Source organism: Saimiri boliviensis, chromosome 3 (genome assembly GCF_048565385.1).
Source record: "Saimiri boliviensis isolate mSaiBol1 chromosome 3, mSaiBol1.pri, whole genome shotgun sequence".
Classification (NCBI taxonomy): Eukaryota; Metazoa; Chordata; class Mammalia; order Primates; family Cebidae; genus Saimiri; species Saimiri boliviensis.
Window position 1 is genome coordinate 13,877,777 of NC_133451.1, and position 24,464 is coordinate 13,902,240.

Sequence of the window (24,464 nt, forward strand, 5' to 3'; positions counted from 1 at the left end):
CCATCACACTGCAAGGGAAAGGAGAAGGTTTATTGTGAGGCCTGTAAGCAGAGACAGCCTTGAGAGCCAGCATGACTTCTGTGCAGCTTTAAGATTAGATTGCTTGTAAGTTCCTGGAACAAGGAGCTCATCTTAATCCACTTGATATTCCTAGTACCCACACAGCATCTGGGGCAGAGTAAACACCAAGGGAATATATTGGAGGAATGAATGAATAAAAAACATCAGTGAGAAAATTGGGAGTGGGAATCATACTATTATTGGGAATTTCGGACTCTGATGAGTGAACTAGGTCCTACCCATTAGTGGAGGTGTATGGAGGTGGGGAGGAGATGAGGGGCATCTAGAATTCTAAGGGAAAGAAGAAACAAACAGACCCACCCTTAGAAAATGCAGCTCAGATATAATCTATTGGAAGGGAGAGGGCAGACTGTCTTTGATTTTGGAGATCAAGTTTATGGAGGAGTGTATTCTGGAAGTGGGGCAGTATATTCTTGAGCTTACTGCTTTCCTACAAGACCTCACCCCTGACTAATTCTCCTCTCCACAACCCACTTCTGCCCAAGCTCAGAAGGAAATGCCTTGGTGGAAAATAAGCATACATGGTAGGTCAGGAGTAGCAATTGCCAGAGTTCCCCTAGGGAGGAGAGGTCTTTTCCTGGAAGTAGCTAAGTTCTCTTCTCATGCCAAGCTGTAATTATCATCATATTTGTGACTCGCAAGGCATACTCCTGTCTGCAGTCTCACTGGAGCCCCTCAAGACAGCTACTAGGTAGGAAAGGTATTAGGCCCATCTAACAGGTGCGAACACTGAAGGCCACAGAGCAAGGGAAAGCTGTCCCAGGTCACTGAGGGAGTCAGGGTCAGGAACAGGCACTGACACAAGAATCAAATTCATACCCTGGCCTCCCCATCCAACTCATTTAGGTTCTAGATTGCACACATGGCAAATTCCATACCCAGGGTTCACAGGATGCCTCCCCCAGCTTCATATCTCCACCTACACCCCCACCCACACTATCCAAGTGTGAGGGTCAGAGAATGGATGCTGGGTGTCTGTCTCCCAGGGTTGGAAGGAGTCTTGTTTGAGCCACCAATGTGATAGCCTTTCGTAAACTTTTGTCAGTGTGGGTATTACAAGTGGTCAGGAGAATAGGTTCTGGCAGCTGCTACATTCAATCTACAGCCGGCCCCATACCAATGGCATGGCCTTGGGCAAGTTACTTAACCTCTCCGAGCATGTTTCCTCACCTTTATAACGGAGATAACCACAGCAGATTTTTACTTTAAAGATTTCTCTAAGCAGTTCAAACTTTCCATGATTGATTGGGATGCCCCATCAGGTGATGAGTCCGCATCACTAGAAGTTCCTTAGGAGGCTGGTGAGTGCAAGCATCTGGATTTATGGAGAGCATTGTAAGGCTGAAGCGAGCACTGAGTAGACAGAGAAGCGATGACTTACCCAAGGTCACACAGCAAGAAGTAAGAGCAGATCTTACATCATCTGCCTCAGCTCTGACTCTCTTCCTTCTCCACCATGCTGCAAAGGAAAGGAGACGGGCTCACCGGTTCCTAATCTCCCAACTACCTTAGAATCGACCAAGGGATATTTAGAAAATGCAGTTCTGTTGGCCCCAATCCTGAGTATTCTGATTGCAAACATTTCAGATGGAGCTCAGAAACCTGGGCTATTCTTAGGACTACCCAGGTGTATTGGTTTGCTAGTGCTGTTGTAACAAAGTATCACAAACAAGGTGATTTAAACAACAGAAACATGTTGTCTTACAGTTCTGGAACCTAGAAGCGGGAGACCAAAGTGTAGGGAGGGTTGTTTCCTTCTGAAGGTCGTAAGGGAAAATCTGTTCCACACCTCCCTCCTAGCACCAGGTGGTTCCCATCCATCTTTAGCTTTCCTTGTCTTGAAGATGCATTACCCTGCTCTCTGCCTTCATCTTGACAATAGATCCTCCCTGTGTTCATGTCTGTCTCTGTGTCTCAGTTTCCCCTTTTCATATGAACACAGTCACGTTGGATTTGGGTCCATCCATTCTAATGGCCTCATCTTAACTTGATCATTTGTAAAGACCCTATTTCCAAATAAGGTCACATTCACAGGTGCTGGGGATTAGGACTTCAATATCATTTTGAAGAACACAATTCAACCTATAACTTCAGCCAGGATTAAGAATCAGTGCTGTGGACCAGAGCTTTTTCAAAGGCAATGTACACAGGAACCTCCAGATGATCCTATAAAACAGCAGGTTCTGACTCGGTTTCTCTATGGGCCCTGAATCTGCTTTTTGGACAAGAGATGCTGTTGGTGCAGGTCCACGGACCACACTTTGTGAGTAACGAGATCCTGTTCAAGACAAGAGTCCTACAAAACCCAGAAATGATTGCCAAGCAAATAGAAGCTCTTTGACTCATTTCTCTGAAAAGGACTGGCTTTATCATTTTGAATCTCCACTTGCAAGTAGAACTCAGATTCTTCACTCCTGTCCCGGAAGAAGGTGCCCAGGAGGGGCACTCATCCTAAGGTGGAAAGAAAGGATTGGGCTCCCAAGCTTTGGGAAAAGTTTCCCTCCTCCTCATCCTCCCTACCGAAGCTTTGACCTGTTTAATCTTGTCTGTTCAGTCATTTGCTTATTCCCGTCGTTTTGTACTGTCCTCCCCCTGCCCCACCCTACGCCCACCCCCAACGCCACCATCTGTTAGCCCAGCCCATCCTGAGCCCGGGTGGGTGCAGCTGGCTCCCAGGAAGTGACCGCCACCAGGTCACCTGCGCCCGCCAAGTCACAGGCCAGAATCTCGCAGCCCAGCAAGACCAGCCCGAGCCGCGAAGCAGCCCAGCCTCGCCCCGGAGCCGATCCCCAGCCGCCGGCGGAGAAGGCGCGCCCCGCCCCCGCACGCGCCGCCCCGGGCCGGGGTAATCGCGTCCACAATGGAGCGCGCAAAGCCGGGCACAAAGACGACAGCTGCGCGGCAGGGCCCGTGAGGCCGCAGCAGAGGAGCAGCCGCCCGCGCTTCGCAGCCTCCTTAATTTATTTATAGATGCGTTCACTCTTTACGTGGCCTAGTTAAGGACGCCTTTCCATAAATACATAGAAACGGATGTTATTCCAGAGCCCACCAATAATGGACACAGCTGTAGAAGTTGGTGTTGAATTAACAGCCCCACCTCGCTGTCATCACCCCCCACCCCTCCAATGGAAAGTAAAATTAAAAGTGCATGTGTTTGGCTTTGACTTAGGTATATGCAAGAGTGTGATCCTATTTAACAAAGAGATGTTTCTTTGAAAACAAAAGAAGAATGTCTTAGCCAACAGTATTTTGGAGCAAGGCTATACCTTTGCTAATCAAAGCCTGCTTGTATCTGGGCCCGGGGCTCTCGCCCTTAACTAGGAGCATCTGTTTAACCCAAACACGATCCTCTTCTTCCCCAGGACACACGTGGTTTATTGCTCCACAAAATACGTTTGCCAAACACGATTCCGGCTCTTTCTGATCCACCCACTTGTTTGGGGTGTTGGCGCTATCACCGCTCTTTGGAGTCTACGGCCCCAGAAAGAATCAAATCATTGCAGAGCTGTGAAAGCGTCTCCAGCCTATATCCCTTTGTTATTTCTCCCAGTTTGTTCTACAGACCTTTAATTCTATTATCCGGTTGTAATCTGGTTCTGTGTCTCTCCAACATTCTTTCCTTTATTCTGCTCCCTTTCTTTTTAATCGATTGACTCATCTGTAATTGGATTTTCTCTGGCTCTTACCACCTATTAAAAGTAGCTATGTGCGTGTGTATGTGAGTGAGTGTGCTTTCTAACTAGGCCACACTTTCCAACGCCTTGCAATATTTAATGTTGCTCCAAGTTTCTACGTATTAATTTATTTCCCTGATTTCTTGTGAGGTATCGCGGAGTTGAGGAAAGAATACAAGCTTTGGAAGCACGTTGGTTTTGTTTGTTGTGTTTAAGGCTGACATTTATTGAGCTCATACTATGTGCCAGGCATTCTTCCAAGCACTTTACAAGCATTAATAAACCTTACCACCTCCTTTTAGGGAAGATACTCTTATTACTCCATTTTACAGAAAGCAAGGAGGCAAATGGGCTTAGAAACTTGCCAAGGTCAGAGCTCTTGATCACGATGCAATTTTCCTAAGTTCTATTTGTTTCATTTCTGGGTAACCTTGGGCACAGCTCATTATTTCTGCCTCTGTTTCCGCATCTGCAAAATGACTAAGTGTTGGTTTCTCTCATAGGGGATTTGTTAGAATGTACTGAGGGCACAGTGCCTGGTTGTCAGTGAGGATTAAACACAGAGTCAACCCCAGTGCTGGGACAATGCAAAGGAGTACAGTAATCCCTGAGTTGTGTGTTAGAGCAAAGACTAAATAAGGGAACCCTGGGAGCAGGAGTACAGACATACAGCACTGCTCTCAGACGCTTATAAAGCCACTACAGTCTTTGCTTTGGAGGAATGCAAACAGGAACCAAACAGATCACTTTCAAGAATCACTAGAAAGATTCTGCTGCTGACAAGCAATGTGATTTTTGATAGTCATTTTCTGTCTGCAGCCCCTGGGTTTCCCAAATGTAAAAAGATAGCGGGGAGATGGCTGATCACTGAGATCTCTTCTGTAACTATCTCTGGGGAGAGGGTTAGTGCTATCACCTCAAGGCTGGATCAACCCTGCCATGGCAAGTAAGTGCTTACACATTTCTCAGCTTCATGTCATAAAATTATTTAGCTGGCACCACAAATGCATAGATACTCTTATCTTCATTGTGCAGATGGGGAAACTGAGCCATAGAGTCGCCAAATAACTTGCCTAAGGTGGGGCATGGTAAGTGGTAGTACCAAGACTCAAACGATGCTCTCTCCACTAAGGCTCAGCCCTGCCTGTTTCTGGTGTGATTCTCAGGTAAAGATAGAGTGAGGTGGGGCAGAGGGCAGGGCAGTGAGTCAGGCACTAGGAAGGGATAAATGACTAAGGGACAATAGACGTGCCAGGCTGACACCATGAGGAGCTTGTTACATCATTTACTTTTTGTAAACTTATGACATCCATTTCTTAAACAATCTAATAGATGATTTTGCAAGGCTGTGGAATGAAATAATGCATACGAAATACTTAGCACAACACCTGGGTCTCATAGTCTCATAACCCTCCAATTCAAGCAAACTATTATAATAATTATTATTAGTATTGGAATGAATGTTTAAATACAGTCTGTGTGTGGAAAGGTATACAGGGATTTTAAATGTAATTACCAGATTTTTTATATCAGATTAATATCTATTTTTTAAGTCATACTGTCAAAATCAGTCCTAAAAATTATAAACAGAATTGGTTCCACCTCACACCCCTCTCTCTACCAGGTTCTTATGCTGTTCGGAGAGACACAGAACACAATTTTGACTGTCTCTCAAGGGGTGGAGTGAGGAATTAACCTCTACTGTGAAACTACAGAGTAGTATAATTTCATAACTTCAAACATCTGGCAAACTCCACAGGTCATATTTGCAGAAGCAATTTTGCAATGACCACTTTTGTTATCGCTTAAGCCTTTTTGAGTATTTTCCTTGGGAAATCTCCAATGTTTAACATTCTGCAGATTTAGAAATTTAATTCTGTTTTCCCAAAACCACATGATCCCAAATGTAACACTCCTTTTCAAATTTAAACAATATGTGTGTATTTACCTTGACAGCTCAAAAATATAATGTAATTGGACCATAGTTGTACAGACTGATCATTATAGTATTGTTTGAAATAATAAAGAGCAGTAAGCAACTTACATATCCAACTATGAAGTGTTGAGTCAATAGCTCGTGGCATGTTAACAGTACTCTAGTCAACATTAGCTAGGGGCTGGAGGGAGCAGGAAACAGGGAGTTACCTCAACTGAATATGAAATGTTCTGAAATTCTGTAACAGAATTACACAACCTTATGGAACACTAAAAACTACTAAATTGTACACTTTAAAGCGGTGAATTTTATGGTATGTGAATTATCTCAATTGAAAAAAAAAGTGAGGAAGAAAGATTGGTACAAATCTGCCCATTAAGAGTCTATAAGCTATTACACAAAAATATTTTAAATGATGTTACAGAAATGTACTTACTGACAGAGAATAAGATTGAATATACTAAGAGAGGTGGGGGACATATACCAAGTGAGCAAATAGGACTCATTTTGATGAAAAAGTAACATCTGTGCTCAGATGGATATTACTGAATATAAACCAAAGTGTTAACTGGTTATTTCTGAAATTATAGATGGTTTTTATTTTCTTTTTCCATCTCTAGGGATATATATATATATATATATATATATATATATATATATTCATAATTGGATATATAAGTTGCTTACAGCTATTTATATATATATAAATATATTTTATTTATATATTTTATATATAAATTAATATATACATAAAAATATATATTTTTTATTAAAGGAGGAGAAGAAAGGAGAAAACAATTCTAGGAGGATGAGATGCTATATAACAGAGGAGAAGTTTAGACCTTCAATGAAACAGAAGTGGACAAGCCTCAACAATATTTCCAGTGCACTCCACAATGTATGCTCTGTTCCAGAACAACCATCATCTGTGGTCAGGGGACAAACACACAAGGCTTCAATGTTTACTCATAGACTGCCCTGTCTCTTTCACTTTTGTTTAGAAAATGAAGGGGCAGTTCTCGTGATAAAAGTTACAAACAAAGCCAGCTGACAACCTCTTTTTTTTTTTTTTTTTTTTTTTTTTTTTTTTTTTTTTTTTTTTTTTTGAGACAGAGTCTTGCTTTGTTGCCCAGGCTTGAGTGCAGTGGCGAGATCTCAGCTCACTGCAACCTCCGCCTCCCGGGTTCAAGTGATTCTCCTTCCTCAGCTTCCAGAGTTGCTGGGACTATAGGCACGCGCCACCACGCTCAGCTAATTTTTTTTATTTTTAGTAGAGGCAGGTTTTGACCATGTTGATCAGGCTGGTCTTGAACTCCTGACCTCAAGCAATCTGCCTACCTCAGCCTCCCAAAGTGCTGGGATTACAGGTGTGAGTCAGCACACCCAGCCACCTGTCAACCTCTTTTTGATAAACACAACCAAGTTTCACCTATTATCAAAGACACCTTCTAAGATCTATTAGTAGTGATTTTTTTGGTTGGTTATTTCCATATCATTAATATCATATAGAAAATTATACCTATCAAGAAAGAAAGGAGGAAAAAAATGATATTTTCAGAGTACCTGCTATAGATCAGGCATGTTTCAGGCAGTGTTGATGGCCATGTTTACTTGGCACAGACAACATGCTGGGAAGTTAAGCACTGGGAACTGCTATTGTCAGAGACACAGAGAAGCTACTATGCCAGTCTGAGCTCACCTGGCTAGTGACAGCAGAGCCAGGGTCTGAATGCCAGTTTGTCTGACTCCCTGGAATCAAGTTCTAATCCTCGACAGCATGCCCCCCACCACTCTTACTCCCACAGGGTCCTCGTACCCAACTAATTAGCAAAGCGCCATAGACAGCTTCTGTGAAATAAAATGGATCAGAGCTGCCACACAACTCACTTACTGAATTGCCAGTGCTCAATTCCGACCTTCCTCATTGAGGATGAAGCACCCAGCTTGCGCATACTGCATGTGCCACTAAACATAATATTAGAGGGAGAAGGAGGAAGGGGGAAGGAGGAATGAGGAGGGGAGGTAGCAGGCCTCCCTCGCCATCCAGGGCTTCCCCTGGCCCCAGCCCCCTCCCCCCAGCTCTGCAGTTGGTCCCATTATCCCTTTCACCCCAGCTAATTATAGTCACTGATTACCTAATAGCAAGCCCTACTATCACCTGCTTTGGCCTGACGGATTATGCCATCTGGGCCACGTGGCTAGGGTCCGAGAGCCATGAGAGGTCACAGAGAGGGGCAAATGGCTCTGAATGGGACGAAGTGTGTTTACAGCCCTGACAGCTGACTGGACCATTAAAGGGGCTTTAGCGGTGTGTTCCCAGCTGAAACCCCTCTCCAGGGGCCTCGCCACCTAGCACTATTCGCTGATTTGATGTGGCTGCATATCACACCAGTTCCAAATGTGGACATGCTGTGGGACTGCACCCTCTCCTAAAAAGGACAAGATAAAGGACTCAGAGAAAGCTGTGGGCTCACAGTTGTTTGAGATCCTTGTTGAGCCGACACCAAAGTACACCCTCAGAGGAAATGGCCAGCATTTTGAGAAAGCAGTATGCAAATACATTTTCCACATCCTGTGTTTATCATACATTACCTTAAATATTTGTATGAAACACATTTTGTGAAATTGAACTTTGTGTCATGACTTCTACATTATTAACAACTTTTGTGTCCTTACCAGCAGTGTGTCTGTCTCTAACTTTAATATGCCTGTATATGACCTGTCAAACTTATTAAAATGTGGATTCTAAATCTGTCTATGTAGGGAAGGACGGGAAGGTAGAACACAGTTATTGTATTTCTAAGGAGCTCCTAGAGGAAGCAGAGGCCACTGGTCCACAAACCATACTTTGAGTAGCCAGCACCTAATTAGCTATGAATAAAATTAAATTAGTGAATTAACATTACCTAGAAAACCTATAGATTAGTATTTCTCAAACCATGTACTTCAGAATGCTAGTTTTCCAAGAAAGCTGCCTGTGTTCCAACAGGTTCTTAGTCAAGTAAGTTTGGGAAGCACTAGGTACTCTGGGTCTCTCTGGGAATTCACAATATACACAAATAACATGTCAGAGCTAAGAAAACCCTAAGTGATCTGTTCCACTTTTTTTGTGAACAGTTTGTAGTGTACTAAAAGTTTTGTGCTCTATGCCCTAAATGTCTGTTGCAATTCTTGCTGAATATTTTATACTATCCTGATTGCTTAACCTGTCCATTTATTTCTCCATTTTGAAAATGCCTTCTCAGCCAAACCAAGTTACTCACATGAAGCATGTGCATGCACGCGTGCACGCACACACACACACACAGAGACATACACATGAGCAAGAAAGGATTTGAGACTTCAGGACAATGCCCATATGAGGTATTGCCATAAAATGCAGGCATTTTGGCAGTTAGTTTTCTAAGAGCTTCTAAGTACAAATGGTAAAGCTTGCCCAGTTTTTCCTACTCCCGGTTTAAGGAGGAAGCAGAAATAAAGGAGTAAAAAACAGGGAAAACTCCAGTAGCGGCATCAAGAGGATTGGATACATAGCAGGTCTGGAGGCCTGATGGCAGAGGCCAGCAGTCAACGAAAAATTGAGAGTCAAGACTGATTTGCTTAGAATATAACTTTTAAACATTACCAAACATTTCTAGAAGTATTTTTACATGACCTCATAAGATGCACACCATATAATACCAAACATTTTTTAAAAGTGACAAAGTAGAAGGCATAATGTGATCATAGCTTGTGTGTGTCTGTGTATACAGCAAGTGTGTCTGTGTGTGTGTGTGTATGTGTGTGTGTCTGCAATTAACCACATACACAACTTTAAAGGAGTAAAGTGTAATCATTAAATTAATAGTGTTGGACTCAGACAACATTAAGTTCACATCTCAGATGATCCAAGTTTCTTGACGTTTAGTTTGTATCTTCTTTGAGATGGGGCTGACAATTCCCACCTCACAGGCTTATGTGGGAATTAAATGAGAGGTCTAGCAAGCACTTAGCACATTGGCTGGCTCAAATTAAACGCTCACCAAATGGAAGCTACGATTGTAACTAATATAGAAAAGGCTGCAAGAAAATGCACAAAGTGTTAACAGTGGGTGATCTCTGAGTGATGAAATGATTTTTTTATTTGTATATTTCTGTATTATCCAAAATTACTCAAAGAAAAATATATTTTAAGTCAAAAACCTTATTAAGTAAAATGTGAATTGTAGATTTTGGGGTTGGTGAGATGTGGATCATTTTTATTTTCTCCTTTATACTTTTTAATATTTCTCAAATTGTCCACTAGCTTTAACAGTTTCTGAATATGAAAGCCAGGCCTGTACATTTTTTGGATATTTTGGAGAAATACGGAAAAACTCTGAAAAAAACTAAAAAAAATCACTGAGTTTCATGATTTTTTTCTTGTTATTTATTTTTTTTGTTTAAATTTGTAAAGTACAGACTCACTCCTAAATGAATAGTCTTCCTGAATTGTACAGTGTACATTGTGGAGCCACATTCAGTGCTCTCAAAATAGTCCCCCAGTGCCCACTTCCCATCCCTCTCCCCAGAAGAGGTCACTGATAAATTGGATATAAATCCTTCTAGCATATATCTAAGACACACATGTGCATGTATGTGTATATTCCTATGATTAGGTAGAAATAGCTGCATTAAAAAATTCAAGGAATATTTTAGAGGGCCCCTAAATGTAATGAATATAGAAATAATCTGTCCCTCAACTTGGCTCTGGGAGGGAGAACATCATCTTCATATTCTCCAAGTGAGAATTTACTTCAGCAAACGTGCAGTAAGTGCCTACTCTGTTCTAGGGTGTATGCAAGTTACTAAACAAAAATGAAAAAGACACTAGCTCTCTGATCTCAACAAGCTCCCAGTCTATCAGGGAAATGCACATATTTTAAATGTTGCAGTGCTATGTGACAAATACAGTAATAGAGGCTGATAATAGGTACAGGGGCAGTACAAAAAAAAAAAAAGTGAATCCCTCCTTCTCTAGGAATTCAGGAAGACTTCTTGGAGAAGGACTTACCTGATGAGTCTAAAAAATTATACATTCCAGTTCCTATCAGACCCATGAAACTTGAAGTTTGCCCACATGCATCATGTCTACTCACTTCTCGGTTTCGGGGCTGGAACATGTCCTCACACTTCTCCTCCTGGCTAAACCCTATTTATTCTTCCAAACCTAACCAGAAGTCACCTTTTGGAAGCTTTCCATCACTACCCAGACTATAGGAGGTACCTCTACTTCTGTGCATGCAAATTTGTCATATCTTACCTTAAACTGCTTAGTTATGTGTCTGTCTCCCTGCAGGATTGGAAATCAGTATTTTGCCCTATTCGTCTTTGTGTGATGGGGCAGGACTGAACACCTGGGGACAACTGAACATCACACCTGGTATACAGTTAGGGCCAAATAAATGTTGCCTGAAAAAATACAGTGCTAGAGTAGCACAACATTAGACCCATAATACTTATGGCCACTTCTGGCATAAAAGGCGTGTTTGTGCTAATCAGAAAACTCCTTTTTGGAGCCGATCGATTTGAAAAAATATTCCTTCTAGGAGCACATAGTTCTTAAGGTATGCAGATGAGCAAACAGACAGTACCTTGTGTTTATGGAAAGAAGTCGTCATTTATTCTGGCTGTTCCTCCCCAGCTAAAGAAGCCCTAGTAAGCAAGAGCAGAGGCTGGCGTCCAGCCTTGAGGCATTCATCAGAGCGTCAGTTGTAGTCCTGATGAAGGGGTGATGAATAAGATGTGTTTCATCTCCACAAGGAGCTTAAAATCTGTTTAATTCAGCAGTCAAGTAAACCCACATAATGGGTGGGTGCTTTTAAAATGCAGAGTGAATGAATAAATGTTAAAAAAAAATCCATTTTCTCAGACTGATTTTGACTGCATATAGTTAAGTCCTACTGTGCTTTGTGCTCTTACTAAGGTCCCCTTTGACTGAATCCTAATTCCCTTTCTTCCTGGCAGAAGCTTCTGAAGGCCTCTGGCTTGTTTTCAACAGGTTGAGTTTGCACAGGACTCAGATTAGCACTGAGGGGGCCCTATCAGTGCTTCTATGTAAACTCTGCTTTGGCTAGGGTGCTAGGACGCTCTTCAGGATGCTGTTGTCTTTCCTCCGTGTTTTTAAGTGAGGTCTTTAATACACGCACACACACACTGTTTTACACTGCAGAAGCAATGATTAGTGATAGTCCCACTGGGTGTGTCACCCAGAGGGAGAGGAGGAGCAAGACCTGACCCCAGTTACTCACAGCCCTTGGCACATGGTGAGCACTCCCAAGCCTGGAAGAGTATTTCTAAGCCAAAACTCCAATCTGATTGGTGGATACAATGAGCAGATCACCTGGCATGACAGATGTGGCAATCACCCATGATGCTTCAATGAGTTGCCTAAGGCTATCCCACCAGCAGTGAAGCCCACCTGGGGCTCCTGAACCCTCACTGAGGGCGCTTTAAGTGCCACACACAGGCAAATGGCCACCAGGGGGTGTCTCGAAAATGCCTCTGAGGTCCTTAGACATCAATAACAGCAGGATCAGCAGTGTCATTGAAGAGCAAATTATAGCCCAAAGTGGTTTTAAATGCCTGTGGGACCAGTTCTTTGCTTTGCAATTGCACAGCCTCCACTTCTGTCTCATGTCAGAACTTTTGAAAAAGCATCCTTACCGGGCGGTCCAGACTTGCCTTCTCTCCCTGCTTACTTTCAATCCACTCTTATTTTTTTCCACCCAGCCAACAATGGAATTAGACCACCTCTCTGCTAAAAGATAGCCATCATCTCTCAGACTGTCCCTCAGAAGCAGCGCCCACTTCTCAGCATGGCATTGGGATTACTCTTTTACAGTGACTTCTCTTTATTTGGGTAAAGTCACATCTTCTCAGCTAGGTGAAATTTCCTGAAGCAAGAAAGCCATATCTTCTTCAATGTAATGTGGTAGACAAAAGTCAGTCACAGGCCTGTCTATAACTTTTAACTACCCTTTAACTATCTGGCCTGAACAGTTTCCTTTCTTTACCAAATCTCAGTTTTCTCAGCTGTAAAAGGGAATAACCATAATGACTATGATATAGGGCTGTGTGAAGTTTACTAATGATGCAGACAGAGTCATTATAAATAGAATCATAGCATATACTTCCTCTGTAGAGCACAGCAAGTGCTCTATAATATTAGTTACTACTATTATGTGAGAAGGTAGGATGTATTCAGGGAAAAACAGTAGTTTGCTGGTGGCTAGAACTTCAGCTGAGGGGAGAATAGACGGAGATCAGACTAGAGAGCTAAGCCAGGACGGGATGACAAAAGGCCCCCTGAGCCATGCTGAGGAGTTGGGACTGATTATGAGGATAAGAGTGGGCATCAGAAGATATTAAGCAGGGAAATGACTAATCTGATTTTTACCTTAAAGCCTCCCTTGGCTGGTAGGACAAAGGAACATCAGAAAAACCAGTTAGGAGGCTGTTGCAGCATTCCTGGTGAGGGCTGATGAGGGTTTGAGAGGGTGACCCTGGGCGATTTATTTCATGCCTTCTATCTACAAATAGTTGTTAGATGTGCCAAAGTGAATAAGACTTTGTCTCCATCTTTGGGGAGCTCATGGTCCATTGACACAGATGAAAAAACTAAGCATTGTATAAATGAGTGAAGAATAATGGAAAAGAAATGGGTACCACTTGGAAGCAAAGAGAAAGAAATACTGTCTACCTCTAATGGGGAGGAGGCTCCTAGAAGGCTTCGAGGAGCAGTCAACCTGTGAGGCCTCCCTCTTTCCTGAAGGATCCTCTCTGCTATCTTAAAGATAACCCAAAAAGAATAACTGGATATTCTAATAGGTCCCTTGTTTCCAGGACAAAAATTCTCAGCATGTATAATGGACCCAAAGACGGGATAGGGAGAAGGCTTCTCAAAGATAAGATACTGAGTTGGCTGGGTGCAGTGGCTCACGCTTATAAACCCAGCACTTTGGGATGCTGAGGCGGGTGAATCACGAGGTCAGGAGTTCGAGACCAGCCTGACCAACATGGTGAAACCCTGTTTTTACTAAAAATACAAAAATTAGCTGAGCATGGTGGCATGCACCTGTAATCCCAGCTATTCGAGAGGCTGAGGCAGGAGAATTGCTTGAACCTGGGGGGTGGAGGTTGCAGTGAGCTGAAATCAGGTCCCCATACTCTTGCCTGGGTGACAGAGCAAGACCCCATCTCAGGAAAAAAAAAAAAAAAAAAAAGATGCTATGAGTTTCTGAAAATCTCTAAATTCCATTTTTGCGACAATGCTTCAAACCTTTAATCTCCCCCTTTGTGCTATAATGTCTGTGTTTTGCATTTTAATCTTTCTTTTTTTTAGACATGGTGCTTTGTTGCCCAGGCTAGAATGCAGTGGCACAATCATGGCTCAGTGCAAGCCTCAACCTCCCCAAGGCTCAGGTGATCCTCCCACCTCAGCCTCCCAAGTAGCTGGGACTACAGGCATGCACCATCACACCTGGCTAATTTTTTGTATAGGCAGGGTTTTGCCAACTTGCTCAGCTTGTTCTGGAATTCCTGGGCTCAAGTAATCTGCCTGCCTTGGCATCCTAAAGGGCTGAGAAAACAGACATGAGCCACCATGCCTGTGTTTTGTGTTTTAGAAGGGAATTACTTGGATAAAGATAACAGCTTGCTCTTCTGTTTTATTTATCTAACTGTCCAGCTATCATTTTTTAAATTTCCCTGAGAAACTTTCTTTTAGCAGAAGCAGGCATTCTGAAATAAACTGGAATTTAATGTTCCATTAACATTTCAGAAATGCCAGCAAGAAGCTTGAATAGATAATTACTTACAAGGGAAGCACAATGGGTGTGTTCACCTTTCATATCTCCACCAGAAAGACTATGTTTCAAAGTGGGTTGTGTCATCAAAAATTATTTGGACTATATTGGTCTCCAGAATTATAGTTTAACATCTACATTTGGACAAATGGCTTCCAATTGCGTTGCCTATTAAGTGATGGAATACAGGAGCAGTGGTAAAATGAAACCTAGTTTGCAAGACAAGAAGGTGGTGATGAGTTGCTGAAGGTGAGAAGTGCCATAACTCCTGGCACTTCTCACCTTCAGCTGTGCCAGAAGGAGCTGAGTGGCCAGCAACTGAACCCAGGATGCCCACAATGCTAATAAAAGCCCACTCTTTTATAGAATTTTTCAAAGCACTTTCCCATGTACCATCGTGTTTGATCTCACCACCACCCTGAGAAAGACACGCAGGTGCTCTTGTTGTCCTCATTTTACAGCTTGTAAAAACTGAAGCTGTGATTCTGATGACTCAAGAAGGACGCTCAATGAGGGCAGAAAGGGACCACAGTTCAGACCAGCTCTTCTGACCCTCAGTCCTGTGATCTGACCACCATACTGCATGGCCTCCCAAAAACCTTTGAACAGTCACAGCTCAAAGTAAGGGCTCTGGTAATTAAAGCATATATGAATGTCGCTGGTACACTAATGGGTATAAAATGATTACACAGAAATGACCTGACCTCCTGCTGCCAGGGAGTGGCCATGGGGATGTTGCTGGTGAGACCCCATAGGGCAGTGGTTTTCAGTGGGGGACTCCAAGTAGCAGAACCCCACTTGCTACACCAGGCCTAGGGGACCCAGGGGAAGAAACCACACAGAGGAAGTCCTTACAATAGAGAGACTGGAAGCAGAACCACCAGGAGAGGTGAATTGCTGACATATCAGCAGAGAAATACTGTTCAGGTAGCTGAAGACATCACGCTACCTGACTTCAAACTATATTGCAGGGCTACAGTAACCATAACAACATGGTACTGGTACAACAACAGACACATAGACCAATAAAACAGAATAAAGAACCCAGAAATAAAATCACACATCTACAACTATCTGATCTTCAACAAACCTGACAAATTCCTTATTTAATAAATGGTGCAGGGATAGCTGGACCCCTTCCTTACACCATATACAAAAGTCAACTCAAGATGAATTAAAGACTTAAATGCAAAACCCAAAGCCTAGGCAATACCCTAGAAGAAAACCTAGGCAATATGATTCAGCACATTGGCACAGGCAAAGATTTTATGACAAAGATGCCAAAAGCTATTGCAACAAAAGCAAAAATTGGAAAATGGGATTTAATTAAACTAAAGAGCTTCTGCACAACAAAAGAAACTATTAACAGAGTAAACAGACAACCTATAAAGAAAATATTTTCAAACTATGCAGGTGATGAAGGTCTAATATACAATATCTACAAGGAAATTAAATTTATAAGAAAAAACCTAACCCCGTTAAAAAGTGGGCAAAGGACATGAAAAGACACTTCTCAAAAGAAAATATACATGTGACCAACAATCACATGAAAAAACGCTCAACATCACTGATCATTAGAGCAACGCAAATCAAAACCACAATGAGATACCATCACACACAAGTCAGAATGTCTATTACTAAAAAGTCAAAAAACAGAAGCTGGCAAGGTTGTGGAGAAAAAGGAATGCTTTTACACAGGTTGTGGGAGTGTAAATTAGTTCAACCATTGTGGAAGACAGTGTGGCAATTTCTCAAGGACCTAAAAACAGAACTACCATTGACCCAGCAATCCCATTACTGGGTATGTACCCAAAAAACATAAATTGTTCTATTATAAAGACATATGCACTTGTGTATTTATTGCGGTGCTAGTCACAATAACAAAGACATGAAATCAACCTAAATGCTCATCAATGATAGACTACATAAAGAAAATGCAATACATATACACTGTGGAGTACTATGCAGCCACAAAAAGGAATGAGATCATGTCCTTTGCAGGAACATGGATGAAGCTGGATGCCATTATTCTTAGCAAAGCGACACAGGAGCAGAAAACTAAATACTGCATGTTTTCATTTATAAGTGGGAGCTAAATGATGAGAACACATAGACACATGGAGGGGAACAATGCACATGGGTCCTACTTGAGGAAAGAAGGTAGGAGAGGGAGAATCAGCCTAGAGTGAATACTAGGCTTAATACCTGAGTAACGAAATAAAATCTGTATGACAAACCCCCATGACACATGTTTACTTATGTAACAAACTTGCACATCCTGTGCGTATACCCCTTAAAAGTTAAAAAAGAGAGAAGACAGTGTTTCTCTGTGTTTTGAAGAGATATGTAAGGCCAAATTAGGACTCTTCTGTTGTTAACATTACAGGATGCAAAGCAAGAAGCTCAGACTAGAGGCACGAGGGCAGTGTGAGACACACAAACCAAAACCAAATATTTTCTGATCATCCTATTTCACCATATTGATGAAGGGGTCCACTGGTCCACGAGGGAGGCAAACTGGAAACTATCAGACCCCACCAACACCTGATCTTTCAAAGACTTCCTCAATTGGCCTTAGGATAAAATGGAAATTTCACAGGAGGATTCACCTGCTTGCCTTCTCAGCCTCCTCTCTCATCATGCTCCACACCCTACATGTGTATCCATAAACACCCCACACATGACCTATCAAAACATGCACTGCATCACTTCCTTTACTGCAGCTTACTCTCTTGTTTCTAGGTCTTGGCCTATGCTATTCTTTGTCCCAGCTTCATTTCCTATCCCAATTGCCTAACTGCTACCTATTCTTGAAGTATCAGCCTACAGGCCACTTCCTGCAGGAAATATCTCTCCAGCACCTCCACCCTTGCAGGCTAAGTTTGCCTGCCATGCTCTCTCATGTCAGTCTGCACTTCCTTAGACCCCACTGTAATTACTTGATTCTTATTCTGTCCTCACCACCTGGCAATTACTTGATAGAAGCAGGGACTGTTAGCATACTCACTATGGTAACCTCAAACTGGGCACTATAGTATTTGTTGAGTGATGGAATAGATTAATTCTTTAATTAATTTAGCTCGTGGTAAAATATAGTAAACAAAAAGCATTTCTCCTCCATAGGTGGTTAGTTCAGTTGGGCTTAGCTCAACAAAGATCCGGCTGGGCAAGCCTCCATGCCATGTTACATAAAAACATAAGTAGACTATTAGAGTCAAGATTCTGCTACAAAAAGTGAGCAAGAGTGCTATTTACAGAATTCTGTCTTAAGAAAGCTTATTTCTGTCTGGGTGTGATCCAAGTTACTGAGGGCTTTAAATAATTGGGAAAGACATTATCTTTGGAAAGTAAAATCCAACCCCTGTACCTTGGTTCTTGCCAATTATCTCCCACAACCCACATTAAGTAGATTACTCTGTCCTTAATCACATGCTAAATGCCTGCATCTGTGGCTGGCATCAGCTGAGTGAGAGGCAGCTGCAATCCCCATGTATATCTCCTGCTATTACAGCAGGAAATAAACTGGGTAAAGAACTCTTGGTGGGTGAGAAACAAGACAATACAGGTTAAGATCTTCATTCATTTATTCAACATTGGTTAGCAACTGTACTCCAGGTACTGAAAAGACAGAAATAAGACATTCCCTTTCTTTGAAGCACTCACTAGGAAAAAAAAAAGTGCTTAGAGAATGAAAAATTCCTTGTAATTGTTTAGACTTCATTTCTGAAACTTCAATGTGAATTTTAAGTCACTTGGGTGTCATGTTAAAATGAGTTTCTGATTCAGTAGGTCTGGGGTGGGGTCTGAGAGTTTGCATCTTTAACAGGCTCCCAGGTGGCACTGATGCTGCTGGTCTGGGGGCCACACTTTGAGCAGAAAGCATCGCAATATAGTCCTGAGAGAGACAGACACAGAGACAATGATTGTATCTTCATTTACCTCGTTTCCTTCTCACACAAGGCCTTAGAATGAATACAGGAGGTTCTTTATGACCCTTTTAGAGATTAAAAACAAACTAACTAACTAACATTGACTCTAAGGGGAATACACTTTTCCCAAGGGTATCACAGGTGCTGAGGCTTGGATTCATTTATTCATAAGCAGTACCCCAAATCCCCAACTTGGCCCTCTGTGCTGCCCTCTAACCTTAGCGACTGATCACAGCCATGGCTCTTCAGTCTCTGGATGCAGACTTGACATCTACTGAGTGTGGCCTCCCAAGACTCACATTGACCACATTGACAGCCATAACCCCTTTCTCTGTGATTGGCCTCTGCTGACCTTCACGGGTTTGGTGGCTCCCAGGACAATGGACTGAGGATCACAGAGAGTGGAATACGAATGGAGTTTGAAGAACACAGGAGCACTTATCACCTCTAGGTCTCAGCCAGGTCCCTGAGCACCTGCCATCCCCTCCACACTTCACTGTGTCCCTGAACAAGCTACCTGCAGACAAGAAGCCACTGTCCGAAGGGGAATGGGAGAGACGTGCACTTGGTGAGCACCTGCAACGTGTAGGAGTTTGCAAAAGTGACTTCCTTGAGTTATCTCATTTAAGAGATGGAACATGGGCTACAATCTTCACTTGTACATGTATTTATTCATTCAACACTGGTTAAGGATCAGCTATGTTCTAGGCATTGAATAGAGATAAATATAAGACACACTCCTTCTCTTCAAGGGATGCTCAAAGAGTGGGTGACAGGCCAAAAATCATCCAGCTAAGAAATGTTGTGGCAGGAACAGGAAACCATCATCTCCCTAGACTAAACCCATCATTTTTTTTAACCCCAATGAACCCATTGGACCAGCAGCCTTCATTTTCTGAAAAGTCTATTAATAATACAGAGATTATGATTCAGTGGGTTTTGCAAGAGGCCCTAGAGTTGGCATTTTTACCAACATCACACCAAGGGATTCTGATCCTAGCAAACTTCAGATCATACTTTGAGGGCTATGGCCTCAAACTATATAAGTAACGCAGGAGCACTGGCCATCTTAGGCCACGCTGAGACCCTGCTTGGTGCAGAGAGAGCACACATCCTCCTACCTGGGGGAGACTGAGTCGTCTGGAAAGAAGAGTGCAATTATCGCATCCAGTCAGATTTGGAAGCAATATAACAAACGTTACGTCTGAAGACAGGAATGCAGCCCTGCTAGAATGCTGCAGGGATGGCAGAGTGTGTGGGTCAGGCAACCCGAGAGTCCCACCCTCACACTCACATCACATCATGTTATTAAGACCTGTGTTCCTCTGTACTGGTGTCCTGCCATGTGATTATCGCGCTGTGGCTCTCAGTCCCACAATCCTAAAGGATGAGCCACCTGGGTCCTTATGTAGGCAGATGCCCTCAGTAAACACTCTCCTGAAGTAATTGCACAGTCTGGAGTTAACCCCAGACCCGACAGGAAATCACCTGGAGCCACCCATTAGGAAGGAGAATGGGAGCATAATGGATCCATCTGGACAGAGGAGCTGAGCCCAGATGAAGTAGGGACAATTGAGGTGGTAGAAAGAGTACTGAGATGAGAGTCCTGGGTTCCAGACCTAATCACTGACTGCAGGATCCTCAGGAAGTCATATCTCCTTTCTGGGCCATTGAGTCCTCATGATTAAGATCCTTTCTGGCTCTGATTTTCTGAGTCCTTGATATTATTACAGGGTGAAGACACTTGCTCAGCTTGAAATGGGAAGCCTGAGATCCACTCCTGGTTCTCTTGTCATTGCACCCTTCATTCCTGAAAACTGGTCCACTCCTTTCCCCAGAAGCCATATGAGTTGCTCCCATCCTGATTCCCTCCTCCCTCCCTTCATGTCTGTAGGGCTACTGGGGTATCTCATAGAATCAATAAGATTTGATTCAGAAAGGGAAAGGAAATGAGCATATTCCAAAAGCAAGAGTTTGTAGCCGCTATTTCTACTATGCTGCCATTAGCTGCTGCCAGCACCACCACCTTTCTATCATTCTGATTTAATTATTAAATTCTAGGAGACAGAGAATTTCATTGCCCAGGTGAGGTTGGATGCCTAGTCCTGACTCAACCAGGTATGGCCAGGTGGACAGGGTTGCTGAAAGGAAATATGGCCAGTTACAGTCCACTGCATGTTTGAGGCAGTCTACAGAAAAGGAGGCTGCCATACTAGGGCTGAACACAATAATAATTTCTGGGGGACTCTAGCCTTTCCTGTCCTTCCAGCTCTTCCTCTACCACTGACACTCCATCCTTTCCTAGGCCTACATGGGCTCCTGCAGGATGCAAAACTCAGTGCTCAGGACAGCACTGAGCCCTTTCACTCTGACCCTCCACAAAGCACATGCTAGCAGCTTCTTCTTAGAGGTATGTTATTCACTGTGTTCCCAGAGGTCAGCCTTCACTCAGAGCTCATGAATTCTGGAGCTGGGTAAAACACTGACTGTGATCTGCCACAGCAGAATAGTCAGCTTACTGCTCTCTTCCAGGAATCCTGCCAGTAAATCTTTATGGGGCGTTTATTATACTGTAAAGGTCTGTGCTCAGTGCTGTGGACAAAGACAGGCTCAGAAGTACATAGACTCTCTTCCCAAGAAGGCCATACAGGACAGAGAATAGAAAACAGATAACAATGTAACTAAACAGATCCTAAAACCTTTCAGGAGCCAAGCACAGAAAGCAGTGGGTGAACTTTAGGAAAGGAGAGAGGTCAGTAAAGCATTCCAGGGAAGGTGACATGGTAAATTGCTCTTAGACAAAGAGTAGAGGTCAGCTAAAAGAAAGTATGGAAGACAATTTCAGGCAGAAGGAACAGCCTGGGAAAAGGCTCAGAGGCATTCTGCAATACAGCAAAGGAAGAGCTTGTCTATATGAGGTGAACAGAACACGTGAGGCACACAGTTCAGTGAAGTTGAGATTGGAGGGCTGGGCAGGGGTTACACCATGTTACACGGAGCAGATCCTGCTGAACCTGCTTAGCAGTGTGGAGGAGGAGATGGGAGTGGGAGACAAGGGTGATTACAGTCATCCAGATGAGGGATGATAGAGATAAGCTACAAGGTAGAATTTAAGCCAAGACCTAGAAGACAAGGAGGAGTCAGCCATAGGGAAACCAGAGAAAAGAGTATTCTAGGCAGAGAAACAAAAAAATACTGTGAACTGCCCAAGGAGGGAAGATTCGTGAAGCAATAAAAAGTCAGGGGGTGGTTGAAGGAAGCAAGAGCAGGGAGGTCGGTGAAGGAGGCAAACCCTGAGGTCCACCCTGTCCATGTGTGAATTTTCCTCGCAGGAAAGCCTTTGGAGCATTCTAAACAGCCAATTTCCGTGATCTTATTAGCATTTGTTTTTAAAGATTCTCTTATTTTGTGGCCAGTGGGATGACAGGAAGCGAGAATGCAAGTGGGAAGAACAGACAGGAATCATCAGGATGGCCAAGGGGTAGAATGACTGGGCAGATTAGAAAGTTTTGGAGATAGAATTAGCAGAAATAGTTCATGGATTAGAGAAGGGGTGATAAGAAGAGAGAAATCCTGACTTGTTTGCAAGTGCAACTGAATATACAATAGTGCATTTACCAAGACTGGGAAAGCAGGCAGATGAGCGAGGTCTGATTTTGGGGGTGGTTAGAGGAAATATGGAAATCAAGGGCTCTCTTTAGAATGTGTTCTGTTTGAGATGCATTTTAGATCTCTACGAGGAGATGTCACCTAGCAGATGGTTACATCGTTTTCACTCTATGGCTAGAGACGAAAAGTTGTATCTGGCTATTTCTCAGCTCTCATTTTACTTGCCCTGTCTGTTACATCAGATACAGTTGTTAACTTTCTCCTTCTTGAAATATCTTCCTACCCCACAACCTCCACCATCCAGCCCCACCAAAATCCCCCTGCTTTTGCTTTATCTGAAACCACATTCTCTCACAGGCTGGTAGTAATCTCACAGACTAGTCCTACTCAATTTTCTCTTCTTCTCTGTCTTAAAATGTTGGTGAGCCACAGTTATGATCTGAAATCTCCTTTTTTCTGTCTCACTTGCTGTCTAGATACCTCCAGTACCTCCAGTCCCATGTCTTCAAATGCCATTTATATGCTATATCTGATGTAGCATATAGGGCAGGTAAAATGTGAACTGAGAAATAGCCATTGGATTTATATACCAACCCTCTAAGGGTTGGCCCACAGTAGATGCTCAATAAATATAAGTTAAATTCAGTGACTGAAAGACCTAGTCCAAGAATGGCAAATATAGAACATTTTTAGTTTCCAGGTTATCACAATTATTGCCTTTTTGAACATGGATGAACCTGGAAACCATCATTCTCAGCAAACTGACACAAGAGCAGAAAATCAAACACCGCATATTCTCACTCATAGGCGGGTGTTGAACAATGAGAACACATGGACGCAGGGAGGGGAGCACTACACACTGGGGTCCGTTGGGGGGAAATTGGGCAGGGACAGGGGGGTGGGGAGGTGGGAAGAGATAGCATGGGGAGAAATGACAGATACAGGTGAGGGGACAGAAGGCAGCAAACCACACTGCCACGTGTGTACCTATGCAACAATCTTGCATGTTTTTCACATGTACCCCAAAACCTAAAATGCAAAAAAAAAAAAAAAAAAGATTAATGCTCAGCCTCAGAATCTCTCAGCACCGTCATGTAATTGGAATTGTCATGCAAATTTAATCTATTTGCCATTCCTGGTATAGACTCAGCAATCAGAACAGGATTTTACCTCAGAGTTGTTCAATGGAGCCTCATTAGCACAGCTTCAGGAGGAAACACAAACCGTCTGCCAAGGTCTTGCAGGGGGAGTTCCTGTTCTGGTGGGGACTGAACCAGGTGATCGGGTGATCGCTGAGGCCCTTCAGAGAGTCTTGGTTTAGATGGCAATTCTCTCTAACATGCAGCTGTTCAAAGTACAAAGAGAAAAATCCAACCCACCCTAGGGTTAATAAGTGCAAAATAAATCTTCCCTAAAACTTCCTCCTATGCATTTTTTCTACCTCTGATCTTTACCAGCCTCCTGAACTGTCTTATCTGCAAAGGCATGATTCTATTCTAAATCTCTATCAACACAATTACCATTTTTTCTTCTTCCACACGGTAACATTAACCTAACTTACTCATTCAGCCATAGGCAGACTGTCTTCATCTCTGAATGATGCACTCCCCCACATAAAATAAAGGCAGACAGTTTTATTCTTTAGTCCAAAGTACTTACCATTATGGAGAGACATCTGCTGCAGACAGATCTTGAGTCTTTGGAACCTTAATACTTTGAAATTTATTCCTCTTCACCACCTGGAGGTTCATGAGTCCATTTGTGGCCTTTCCCACCTAATGCTGCCTTGCAAGCTAATGAGCAGTTGGTTCACAGACATGCAAGTATAGCTCTTCTATTAGGACCCTTACATCCATATTGCAGTTGAAAGGGCAGAAAATTAACCACCAGAAGGGTCTCAGTGCCCTCTATCTCCTGTCACCTTTATTCAATACTTCAATGAACATGTACAGCATGCGAGATTCCATGTTATTCCATATAGAATAGAATCTAGAGATACAGGGAGGAATAAGGTTTGGTTTTCCTTCCCACCTGGAACTCAAAAATGGGCTTTACAAGTTCTATATGTCCTTCTGAAATGATATACAAAATGGTGTGTGTGTGTGTGTGTGTGTGTGTGTGTGTGTGTGTGTGTCTGCCTCCAGAAAGAAGTTTATAATTGTCATCAGATTTAGAATTCAAAAGGGCTAGGGATTCATGGGAATCTAAAGTCAGCTTTGACACTTCCCTTCCCATCATCCCTAATGACATACAAACCAATCACCAAAGATTGCCAGGTTTGCTGTCTTTTACCCCAAATTGCTCTAGATCTATCTCCCACTGTCCATCCCCCACCTTAGTTCAATCTACCCTCATTTCATTAGCTAACAGTCTCCCACATGGTGTCTCTGCCATCCTCCAATCTATTCTC